General features: G+C 47.9%; 1 protein-coding gene and 1 long non-coding RNA gene across 2 annotated transcripts in view; one reads left to right on the forward strand and one right to left on the reverse strand.

The window, feature by feature from the left end:
- TCERG1L (transcription elongation regulator 1 like) overlaps positions 1 to 12,625 on the forward strand; it is a 223,690-nt gene that overhangs the window by 46,369 nt on the left and 164,696 nt on the right. The gene's annotated exons all lie outside the window — the stretch shown is intronic.
- On the reverse strand, positions 2,480 to 4,082 carry LOC139073960 (uncharacterized). Its single transcript, XR_011523201.1, has 4 exons — positions 3,894 to 4,082; positions 3,520 to 3,597; positions 3,148 to 3,324; positions 2,480 to 2,709 (listed from the first exon to the last, which is right to left on the reverse strand). It is a non-coding gene; the product is annotated as an uncharacterized lncRNA (long non-coding RNA).

The raw sequence follows: 12,625 nt of genomic DNA on the forward strand, positions 1-12,625 counted from the left end.
ATGTGATATTGTAACTGAACTCAATGGGTTAATCGCCTGGTGATTGTAGAGCCAAAAAGCACAACCGAGGCAGAAGTAGGTGAAGAAAAGGTTTATTGCTTGCACAAACAAATGGAGAGCAGTGGGGATAGCTCCCAATGCAGTCTCCCTGAGCTCAGAGCCAGCCGAGACTTTATACACAAGAGAGCAGAGGATAACAGGTTTATTTGTAACAACTGTGTACCAATTCTGTGTTCATTTAAGGCGCATGTGTAACAGGTAAAGATGCTAGTGCATACAGCACAGGATCTGAAAAAGGCTGCTTGGACCCTCCCCGAGGAGGAGGATTTAAGATACTGTGAGTTTAAGGTAACTTTCAGATGCTTGGTACTGGGACATTTTGCAGGTGTCTTGCTGCAAATGCACAAGTTTCTCTTGAAGACAGCAACACTGCAAAACGGGATGTCGACTTCTGCAAAACAGGACACATAGTTTCTTCTTGTCAGAAAAACATTTGATAGACCATGCTAATCATTGATCAGATCCTCAGTAACCCTTTCTTTGCCTGGTTCCCTGGTCACAATATGATAAGACTTGAATAGAAATTCTATACTAGAATTAATACTAGAATTCTAGTATTAATCTTATTAATTGTTAGACTATAAGCCATAGGAGTCATCACTAGATTGCGAGGTGTATACATACGTGTGTATAGAGAGAGATGAGCTCATGGCACAAAGGGAAGTAACCTAGTTTCATCTCTTTCCAGTTTGGGGAGGGTTTTTGATTGCTTGTTTCTGGTAAATCTAATGTGGTCTCCTCAACACCAGACCTTTGACTTCTGTATTTCTCTATTGCCTTAAGAAATTAGTTGATCAGTAGAGCACTGTCTTCTCAAGAACAAAATCTTATTCCTCTTTCAGCATGTTAGTGAACGTGCATGTAGGGTGTGATGGGGAAATAAATAAAACACATAGATAATCTCTTGTGTGGAACATAGTTTACAGCTGTGTCAAGATTTTGGTTAAAATCCATCAGTCCACTGGCATTTATTAAGGATGATTTACTGTTTTTGGAGAAAAATAATCTTAGAAAGAGCCAAAAACCATGTACCCCACGGGTGGCTTCACTTTTCATGTCTCTTGTATGATTTATAAAGTGATATAATAATTAGGCATCTTTCCATGTTTGCATTTTATAAGGCTCTATAATCAAATTTGCCATAATGTGCATTCAGTTAGAAAAAGACAAGCGTCAACATTATCTGTCTTATAGATAACTGCCAAAATGGGCTGTCAAAAAGATGAAGGGGCAGGACTCAAAGGTAGCTTCCAAAATTGCCTTTACAGTATTGGCATGGATTCTTTTGATTTCTAGTAGAGGCCCCAGTTGAAGTTGAAATACAGGCAGAGAGTTGGGTCTGGACCAATGACCCAGCCCAATGGGTGGTGTCTGAGCTCTTCTGTCAATCAAGGCGTCAATGGTGAATGTGGTTCTACCCAGGGGTGCCCCTGGTAAATGAGTTCTTTGGGAGATATGTTCACTTAGTAGGGTCATTGTCCTGGCTAACTCCTCTTGGCTTTAGCAGAAGGTATTTGAGTGGGACTGGCCATGCCTATGATGAAAACCTTTAAAGAATTTCCCTTGAGTGCTTTCTGAGAACCAAGGCTTGAAGGAGACTGAAGGTAGACCCTTTGGCTATCAGGCTTTTTTTTTTTTTTTTTTTTTTTTTAACAATGTCAATAGCCCCATAGGATCAATGAGACTGAAGAGGTGACTGTTCTGATGGGTGTTCTTAGGGGAGGTCCATGCATTCTGCTGGGAAACTCCTGACATACCTTAAAACAGGTGGACTTGGGGGATGGGGGGCGTTCAGCATAAAATGCAAGGCCCATCGAGGGCTAGGTGGGAGAAGTGTGGCAGAGGAGAGAGAATGGCATCGACAGCAAAACAGGTTTTTATAGACCAATAAAAATGTGCCTCTCTGTGAAGTTTGCTCCATACTCAAATTGATTTTGTAAAAGCATGTGAACTTTAATCTAACTACACACAAATAATCCTGTTTTTATTTAGAAGATAATTAATTCCCATTTTAGATAAATGAGCTAGACTATTTAATTTAAACCCTCTGCTTCATAATATAAGCCAGATAAACTTCGCAGCGCTACACGGCTTAGCTTTACGGTTCTCAACTGGGGCAGTTTTGCCCCCAGGGGATATTTGGCAACAGCTGGAGAGTTTTTGGGGGGATTGCTACTGGGATCTAGTGGGCAGAGACCAGGGATTCTGCCACACACTGTGCGATGCCCCGGACAGCCTGCCATGGTAGAGACTTCTCTGACCCAAAATGTGCATAGTGCCTCTGTTGAGAAACCCTGGTTTATAGTCTAGAATTCCACTTCACAAACTGTGACATCTTAGATTGGTGTATGAATAAGCTCGCCCGGGAGAGCTAGTGGTCCAGGAACTGAAGGATCCTGAAGGAAACAGGCTCAGTGCTAGAACAAGCAGCCATAAGAGTTATACTTCGTTATGCCTTTAACGTGATTCAGAGTTTCAAATAAGACATCAGATTGAAAGAACCCACAACCAGTTCCAGATTCAATCACAAACTGGGTTTTCTCTTTCACAGTGTTGTCGGCACATGAGGAAGGTACCCGCGTCAGACTGGCCGCGCCCATGATGAAACTTTTACAGAATTTCCCTTGAGTACTTTCTGAGAATCCAGGCCTGTGGAGACAAGGGTGGACTATTTGTTTACCAAAGTTAATCCTTGCTCTTGGGCTCCCAAAGGACCCGTGCTGACCTAGGGGATCTCTTTGGCCTCCTGCTCACGTTGCTCTGTTTGCTGGCCTGTCCCTGCCCCCTCCCCTAGCCTCTAAGTCATCTGCTGGTGGCGCTGAGTCTGCCTATCCTCATCCAGCCTGCATGAGATGCCCAGGGCACTCTCATTACATCTGTTGAACTGCTGGCTCTGCACACTGAATTCTTCAGCAGTTTCCTGGACTAGTGTCTATTATTCTTCATATTGTACATTGATAGGTTGAACAACAATCTGTTCTCCTGTTCCCATAATTTCTAATGCTATTTCTCACATATCTGCCCCGAATCAGAGACGAGGTAGAGGGAAGGGTAGGTGGTGTAGAGGGTTTACCTGGAGATACCTACCACTTCCCTTTCCTGATGATGGCAGCCGCTGGCCCCTTAAACGTGGGCTGTGAAAGCTGGGAGCGAGCAGGCACAGGGCACAGAGCACAGGGGGACACCGTCCTATTCATCTTCTTGAAGCAGCTTTCCGCTAAAACCAGTTTGCCTCATTTCCAACTGTTCCTTTAAATCTTAGACCTTCAGGTTAAAGAAGGAAGACATTCTAGGTAAAAACATATCTCGCATGCCATTTCTTTCTTAGCTTTTAAGGAGAACATGACGTTTATCAGGCGAGACGGAAAGACACGCAGGACTTGTCCGAGAGAAGAGAATTGCCTTCGCAGCCCTCTCCAGGGCTGCGTCCTCCTCACCTGTTCACTTACAACTGCTCACCTCAGACTTTCTGCCGGCGTGTGAGGCAGGTGCCCACATTCCAGAGGAGAAACACCAGCACAGCTCCAGCGTCTGCCCCTATTTGATGAAATAAATGAAGAGATTCTTTTTCTAAGAATGATGGTAGCTATTTTTAAACCTTGCCCACGGTTTCGTAAGCATTCAGATGAAAAAGCTAAAATATGGGTGATAGTTATGGTCTCTGGCAGAGCGAATTGCTACTGCATACAGCTATTAGCAAGTGCCATCTGCCCCCAAAACCGTTTACCACCTGCTCTTCTGCTTCCACAACTATTTAATGGTTTAACTTTGACATTCTGTCCTGCCACAGAACAGCTGGGAAGTGACTATTCTTTTTTCTATCAGGAACTTACCAGCCAAGCTACACGACAAGTCAGGAACGTCCCCGAGCTAGAATCCTACCACGCAGGCTCTTGCGTGGCTGTCGGCTCACCTCATCAGCGAGCTCAGCGGATGCTCAGACAGGTTCTATCATAGCCATAATCCAGCCACTTGGGGATGAAGTCTTTTCTCTTTTTATCCAGGAATTGTTTCCTCCTCCACTATAATCAAAAATGTCATAATACATATTAACATTTTAGAGATTTTCAGAGACAAAAATACTGTAACAACATAATTACTTACACCCCAAAGTGCCTGAGACTCAGCTGGCTTCTGTGAGAAAGACATAGGTGTTTCTAATGGAGGGATTGAGCTGTTTTTAGTAGAAAAATTATTGGATTCAATGAAACAAAAAAAAGACTGTCTAGTTTGTTATCCACAAGTGAACTGAGATTAAGGATGCTAGCTACGGAGGGGCGGTGGCATCACTCCACGTAGGTATGTAAGGTGCGGAGCTCGCTAACTTCAGGTCCTACCATTGGGATGCAATGGCTGCTGGGAATCGCTCCCACTGAGACTCCTTCCTGTCAGCAAGTATGTATACTCTAGATTGCCCACCTAGAAAAGGTCCTTCTTTGACCTTTTCCTACCCCTGGCTGCTCCATTCCTCCTACCTTCCCTGAGAAACGCCTAGCACTTTAGCTACATTAGCCGTCTGCACTGTTAGCTCCAATTCACTCTTTCTTTGAAAAGAAAAACGGAAATCCATCCTGCACAGAAAAGCGTGTATGTGTTTATGCCGAGGATAAAGAACGCTGATACAATAGACCCCCAAACGCCTCCCTCTGAGCCTCAGAAAGTAGACGTTGCCTTATTCCTAATGCTCCTGGGAACCTCGACTCCTGATTACCCGGATCGTTACCTACCTCCTCAATATGGGCCAGTCCTTTCTCTGCCATTGTTTAAAAATATGTTTACGTACATGTATTATCTCCAAACAACGTATCATGCAGTTTAGGTTTTTTTTGACTTTCACATAAATGTAATCATAGTTCATGCGTTCTTCTGTGATCGCCTTTTTTGCTCAAAATGCTGTAATTTTTTGAGTCGCCCCGCTGGTGCTGTAACTGTCATGCAATCATGGCCACTTTGCGACAGCATTGTTCCTTCCTGTGAATCCACACGATGCATCGTCGGTTTTGCTGCTGGTGGACGTCTGGGCTGTTTCTTGAAATGCCAAGCACAATTGTCCCCTTCTTCCTTCTGGAAGCACTTTCCTCTCCTGCTGATGTCCCTTCAGGGGATGGGGGATCTTGGCACAGATCTCTGAAGCCAGGGAGTGCTGTGGCTTGTCCCTAGACGTCCCCTCTCCCCACGGTCCCACGTGCCCTCCTCCTGGCTAATAACTAATCCCAGCTTTGTCTTGAGGTCTCATTCTCCCTGGAGCTCTAGGTTGACAGACCCAACTTCTCCCTGGCACCCACTCTTCTGATGGAGATCTCAAACCACGTTTTTCTGTAAAGGAATTGTTGACTCCCCACCCATGGGGCGAAACCTTCTTCCCTTAACTCTGCTGAATGAGTCACAGCTGGTAACACAGCAGGGTGTTGGCTGGGACACTCTGGGTGTTCTCTACAAGAGAGAGAAGAGATGAAACGCCTGCTCTGAAGACGTCCATCCTACACCCACCCCACCCATCCCAGTCCTAACAAACAAGGTCACAAAAAGGGGAAACTATCTACACGCCCAAGGTGTTCTCAGCAGTGTTAACTGACATGGAACCTGGCTCCCAACATCGCTCATAAGCTCAGTGTGAATTGGGACGTCTAATGTGGGAGCTCAACAGAGAACGAGGCTGCACTGTGAAGGACTTCAAAGGACTTCAAAGGCATGGTCATGTCTCAGCTGCTGCATCCTAGTAAGATTGGAATTTCCTGGAATCCAAAACTTTCACCTTGAAAAGGCTCTTGGACCCCACACAACCAATTGCATTCCTTAAAGGTGGGAGGCAGAGGGAGGCCAGCTCTTAGTGGAGACTGCCCTACCTAAGTCCCACAGGAGTGGGAGCAGAGTGAAGCTGGCACTCAGCCCTGCCTTTCCGAGGGCCCTGCATTGCTATCTTACGCACCGCCACCAATCCCTCCTGCCAACCATAGTTCACTGTTGGGGGTTGAGCCATTGTGCTAAAATCCATGACCTGATGATCGATGCTGGCCAGACTGCCTGTGTTGGGGAGACTTTGCCTAAATTCAGCTCTGTGGCCAGGGGGGCCCCCGAAAGGGGCTCAGTTCCTGCTGCACTGAGGGGCTGAATCAAGAATCTGTGCCCAGCGCAGGCACAGAACGTTTGGCAGGACCATGCTCATGCCATTGCACATGGTACAATTCCTGCGGGGGTTTTGGTGGTCTTCTAGTGGGGTCCATTTTTTAGAAGAGGCCCTGGAAGGACTGTGAGAAAAATAGGTTGGTCTGCGGACAGAGGAAGCAGGAAAAAGCCACGCGTTGGTTGCTGCTTTAATGGAAAACATCCTCTAAGGAGGCTTGGTTGCTGCATTAGATCATGTTGCTATAGCCACAAGCTAGAGCATTGTCTTAGCACGCTCACTGTAACAGGAGCAGCTGGCTCCTTCCTGGGCTGGGCCATTTCATTTAATCTGTGATAAAAGCACCAATGGAAACAGTATCCGTGGCCAGTGACCATAAGAGGCAGTGAGAGTGGCATCTGGTTGAGGATGCAGGAGGGGATGAGGTACCCTGACGTGCACTCGCTGGAGATGGCTGGTCCAGGGGCACATCAGGAAGAGTCTTCAGGCTCAGCTGCTTTGGTCTTAACTCTCAAACAGATCCCTTTGGTGCATAAACAAGATCAAGGCCACAAGGAAGCCTGTGCATATTTAGGAGTTTGCAGACCTGTGTTTCTTCAATGGCCTGAGTCAGGGAGGGAGCTGGCATTTTGCTTTTGGTGGTTAAACTTCCCAGAGACCATGTGGAAGCTGCTTGAACCGGCATCCCCACAAGAACACTGGTCTTCTAAGTAGCTCCAGCTATGGGAAACAGTAAAACTGGTCCTCAAATAGTTAAATAGAGGATTACCATACGGCCCAGCAATTCAGCTCCTGGGTATGTACCCCAAATGATTAAAAACAGGGTCTTGAAGAGATGTTGGTACCCCCAAGTTCGTAGGGCATCAATTGCAGTAGCTAGAATGTAGGAACAACCCAAGCATCCATCAGCTGAAGAACTGATAAGCAAAACGTGATCTATCCATACGCTGGGGTATTATTCAGCCTTAAAAACGAAGTGAATTCTGACAGTGCTACATCACGGATGAACGCGGATGAACCTTGAGGACATCAGGTGAAGTAGGATGGTGTTTGCCCGGGGCTTGGGGGAGGGGAAAGGGAGTTCATGTTTACTAACTACGGGGACATAGTTCCCACCTGGGAAAATGAAACAGTTCTGTAGATGGATAGTGGTGATGGCCGCACGACAATGCGAATGTACTTAATGCCACTGAGCTGTGCACTTAAAAATAGTTAAAATGATAAACTTTAGTTATGTCTATTTTACCACAATAAAAACAATGAGGAAGAAAAAAATAGCTCTGGTGCTCTGTGTGCTGGGTCCCAACGGGAAGAGGCAGGTGTGGGGTGACCCCCTCTCTGAATTCCAGCTGTGTGATGGAGGCAAGTTCTCATACGGGTGTGAATGGAATTGATTTTAAGGATTTGGAAAGTGCCAGAAGAGCAGCATTAAGTAAGATGTAGGGAAAGCTCTTGTGCCTCATTGTAAGTTACATTTCCTACAGTGGGGCATCTGCACCTCCCCGGACTCCATCCTAGTAACAGCCTTTCCAGCAGCCAGATTTCTGGCAACGTGAGCCATCTGGAACATAGTAGAAACTGAGGCATGAAGAGGAAGGCTGGCCCCTGAGCCTGGCTGAGGACAGCTGTTGCAAAGTGCATTTTCTCTCCTGGCTTGGAAGGCAGCGGGCAGAGCCGGGGCGGGATCTATAGAGAGCAGAGTGGTGGTGGAGGCCTCCAATTGGAGCTGGCCTGAGTGGTCTCTGACTGCAGCACTGAGGTCACTGGAGCAGCAGAAGGTGAAGGGCCCCGGGTTGTTCTGAGGTGGGCTGGACACAGAGGAGAGGAAGGGCAGGCAAGGGGAGAATGTGGGAGAAAAGTCAGGATTTGCTCTCAGCGTGGACAGAATGGCTGTGCTCGAACCTAGGTTACGAACAAGGTCCAAGATTCAATTCACCACCCAAGTGTGTCTCCTGGGGGTTCCAGGGCTAGGTGAGACTTCCTGAACTCTGATACACAGGCCATGTTCCCATCTGGAGGACCTCCTGTTCCAGCGGCGGTCAGCAACGGACTGTGTGCTGAACATTCTCCCGGGGCCAACATTTCAGTTGTAAACATTCTTGGTGGATATTTATCTTCTGTATAGACGGTCAACACCTGATCACAATTTCATCCACAGTGTTTTCCCTCCTGACTCCTTCTAGTAGAATATTGCTGCATCGCACACATGGGCACTGTGTGCTCTTAAAGTATTTGGTTCAGAATGAGAAATGTGATGCTCTGCTTGTCACCCAGTGAGGAAGAGGGCCTGGGGGCCCCGTGGGTGGTCCGTCATGAGATAGACACACAAAGACTGTGACTTCCCCAATGCCCCGTGGCCAGCAGGGCACCATGGGGACTGAGGTGTGAAGGCTTGACCTTGAGTTTAGTGTCAGTCCATGAACTCATCTTGCTGGAATCTAGCCGGATGAAAGAAGTGGGAGTGAGGAGGGCAATGTAGCATCTCTCCAGAGCTGACCCCTGGGCCATGGACCGTGGCTCTTAGCAGGGGTATTCAGCTGAGGAGCTGCCAGGAGGGGCACCCTTCTGTCTTGGGTGGACCCCATTGGTAGGACCCTTGTCCTTTTCCTGTTCTCTGTTACTCCAGGTGCAGTGATGGTGGAAGGAGCGCCTGCCTTTGTACCTTGGGTCCCAGGCTCTCTCTGGCACCTTCTCTTGGAGGGGTAGGGCCCCTCTAGGGATGGGCTGCAGGATCATCTTCATGTGAAAAGGGCCATAAAAGGATACACTTGGGAGGACCCCTCGGAAAGGAAGAGGGCATGTGTTAGAGCTGCAACCTAAATTTTAACAGTTCTGCTTTCCACCTGCCCCCTTTTCCATGGCCTTTCCTTTTCCTCTATTTACATCCCCATTTTTGGAAGTCCACTTGAGCGCTGATCTTGTCCGTGGCGCATACCTTGACCCCTCTGGTCCACTAAACCCTTCTAGCCTTGAAACTTCTATCCTGTGCCTGGCCTCACCTGCCACACATCTGAGAGCGAACTGTTTAGAAATTTCCACTTCATCTCCCATGCTGAGTGTCCACGGGGCAGGGCACACGGTACTGTCTCTGAGCCAGAATCAGCGCGACAGCAACGCCACGTGCACATCGCAGCTGCTCAGAGAGTTATCTGCGGAGGGGGAGACCCAGCAGCTGCAGGAAGCGCAGTGACCTCCCCTGGCCGAATTGGGCGGATTGATAAAGTCACATCGCTTCATAAAATAGTCCCTTCCCTGTTTGTACAACATGAAGTCAATGTGGTTTTATCCTGTTATCGGCCATGTAAATACAGTCCTATTGACTTAAAGAAATAGCCCAGATCATTATACGGTACATTTCCTCTGGAAGGTATTAATGTTTCCACTCTGTGCTCAGTTCTCTGTGCTCAGCAGCACCGTCTTACTTGGGGACCAGTGGTACTCGTGATTCCACATCTAGCCACAGGAAGTGTCATCAGCTACATCTCATTTGCTTTTTGCTGGAGAGAAAATGGCAATGCTCTCTTGCCGATAACAAAAGAATTAGCGGCACAGACCCTTAGAAGGACCATGGCGTTCACAAATTGTCCTGTATCATCCAAGCCAGGGGACTTAGTCCAAATGGGGCTGGAAGACGCCCAGTATTGCCCTGTGCTGCAGTGTGGGCTGGATCCCGCACCGCCAAGCACAAGGGGTAAACGCCATGGCCAGGCGAAGAGAAGCCTATCGCTTCAGGATGGAAACACTTCCTGATCTTCTGGAAGGGAGCTGACAAAATGGTCCAGACCCCCACACAGCCCTGCCTACTACGCCCAGCCCCAGAAAAGTTTCCACTCTCATCTCGGGTCAGGTCAGCGGTCAGCGCCGGCAAGATACATACGAGGGCTCTCCCTGGTCTGCGGCAGTCTTGGCTGGCCCACTGTCCCAGTCCAGGCCTCCTGCATGGGCAGCCTCTCTGGTCCATTTGAGTTCCAAATCCACCGAGCGACCGCAGGGCGGCCACGGCAGCGGGAAGTGACAGTAACACGACAGGAGGCTCCAGGAAGCCCTGGGGAGCCCAGACTAGAGGGGTTCCCGCTTGCCCAGACCTGGGCCTTGGAGCCCTGCTCCTTTGTGCTGGATTTAAGATTCCAGCAGGATCCATGCTCAGAACCGCCTCCCATGGACAACTTCCAAAAGTTTTTCTTCTTATTTCCTGAGTAAGTCTGATGCGCACATTTTTTAGTTGAATGAAAATTCACATGACATTTAATTAACCATTAGCCATTTTTCAGTGTGCAATTCAGTGTCATTTAGTACATTGAGTGTGGCACAACCAACACCACCATCTAGTTCTAGAACATTTTCATCACCCAAAAGAAAACCCCAAAACTATTAATCAGTCACTTCCACTGCACCCTCCCCCAGCCCCTGGGCAACCTCTAATCTGCCTTCTCTCCTTATGGATTTGTCTATTCTGGAAGTTTCATATAAATGGAATCAGACGATATGTGAATTTTTGTGTCCTGGCCTCAGAGAATAAGTTGAAGACTATCTTTTCTTTTATTCTGAAAGAATTTCTGTAAGACGCGAGTGATCTGTTTCTTGAAGAATTGGCAGAACTCTCCTATGAGTCTATTCGGCTTTGTATTTTTTTCTCTGTTGGAGGATCTTTAAGTAATAATTTAATATATTTTCTAACCACATGACTATTTAAGTTTTCTTTATTTTCCTGAGTCAATTTTGGAAAATTTCTCCTCCCTAGGAATTTGTCTATTTCTTCTGAATTTTCAGACTCACTGGTACAAAGGTGTTCATAGGCTTCTCGTGATTGTTAAATCTCCGTTGCACCTGTATAGATGCTGTTCAGTAAATGGGGCTGCTGTGGAATAATCGGCATGCCTTTCTTGGAGCCCCCAGCCAGTCTGTCCACCTGCTCTCAGGGCACCCAGACATGGTACTGCACACTCCTGTCACCGTCTGCCCACTTTACCTAACTGAGCCTGTTGAAGATGAGAGCATTTTCTTGTCTGCTTTTTCTCTCTACTGCTTGGTGCAGACTTGCCCTCAGGTTCTCAGCACATCTTGGTGGAAGGAAGGGGAGGAAAGAGAGGTGGGTTCTGTGTATGAGACTGTGGCAGCCCATGTGGAAGGGCTTCGGGAGGAGGTGGGGAGCAGCCCCTACCCTCATTCTCTGGAGGGAGGAGATGCTAGAAGGACCCCCAATGGGCAAGTGGCCAGTTGTGAGTTCAAAGGGGTGGAGCCCCGGACCATCAGAGATGAAGAATGGGGTCTATCACGGCCTGGGGAAATGGACGAGATTCTAGGAGCCAAAATCCAGCCCATCTGCAGGCCCCTAGCTGGTAGCTGTCCTGGATGCCTACTTTTCAAGCTGTGTCCCTGATGGGGGCTCATACCAGAAGGAACTGCTGTGCCCTGGGTCCCAGGGCAACAGGCTGGGTCCAGGCAGGTACAAAGTGTGGTTTCTCTCCCTCTGTTTCTTAGGGTTTGTATGGGAGCTGCCAAAAGGGGCCTTGAAATGAGGAAGAATACACCAGAGGTGCCACTGCCTTCCAGCAAACTGATTTGGAATTGATGCTGTTAGGTTGACAAATGTTTAAAGTTTTCCTTTTCAACAGTTATAAGGAGTTCTTTGAGGGTAAAAATAACTGATCAGTGAATGCCACTTTCCAATCCAGGGACTCAAACTCTCTGAGTCAGAAAGCGGGGTTCTGAGTCTCTCCCCACCCCCCCAACTCCCCATACACACACACACGCACACGTCTGTCTGTGTGACCATCTTGCTCACACACACATATTCTTCCTCTGTCTCTCTCTCTCTCTCTCCACACACACGTGTACACCCCTCAGTGGGGGGGGGGGGGTGTCGGTGCAGCAGTGTTAGGGGTGCGGGCATCAGCCCCCGTGCAGTGGGCGTCTCAGAGGCTTCCTGCTCAGCCCACATGGGGTCCTCACATTTCAGCAGTTCCCTTTGCAGCTCAGCCCCCGCTCTGCCTACACTCAACTCAGGCTCCAGCCCCGGCTCTGATTCCTGTTACAGCAGGAAATGCATCCACAGGATTGGAACAGCTTTGGGGACGACTTGGACTATTTGTCCCTTTACAGCTGTGACAAAGTCCTGGTGACAAGGGCCTCGAGCTCAGCAGTTGGCGAACCGAAGTCATCTCTTCTGGCTGTGGTTTTCCTTTTTGTTCTATCATTTGTAGATTGTCCCCTATTATTAAGATCATAAATGCTGACTTAAAACACTTAGAAAAACATCCAGGAGCATAAATGAGAAAATTACAACTGCCCATAATCCCTCTGCCTCAGGTGAACCTCTGAAAACCCTGCCAACATTCCCTTTGGTGTAGGCAATCTGTGAGTGACAGGATCAGCCTGTGTACTCCAGGCTGCGTCCGACTTTTAGCACTTGCTGTTTTCTTCTTCTTCACGATGGCAGGC

This window comes from Equus przewalskii, chromosome 1, assembly GCF_037783145.1.
Source record: "Equus przewalskii isolate Varuska chromosome 1, EquPr2, whole genome shotgun sequence".
Classification (NCBI taxonomy): domain Eukaryota; kingdom Metazoa; phylum Chordata; class Mammalia; order Perissodactyla; family Equidae; genus Equus; species Equus przewalskii.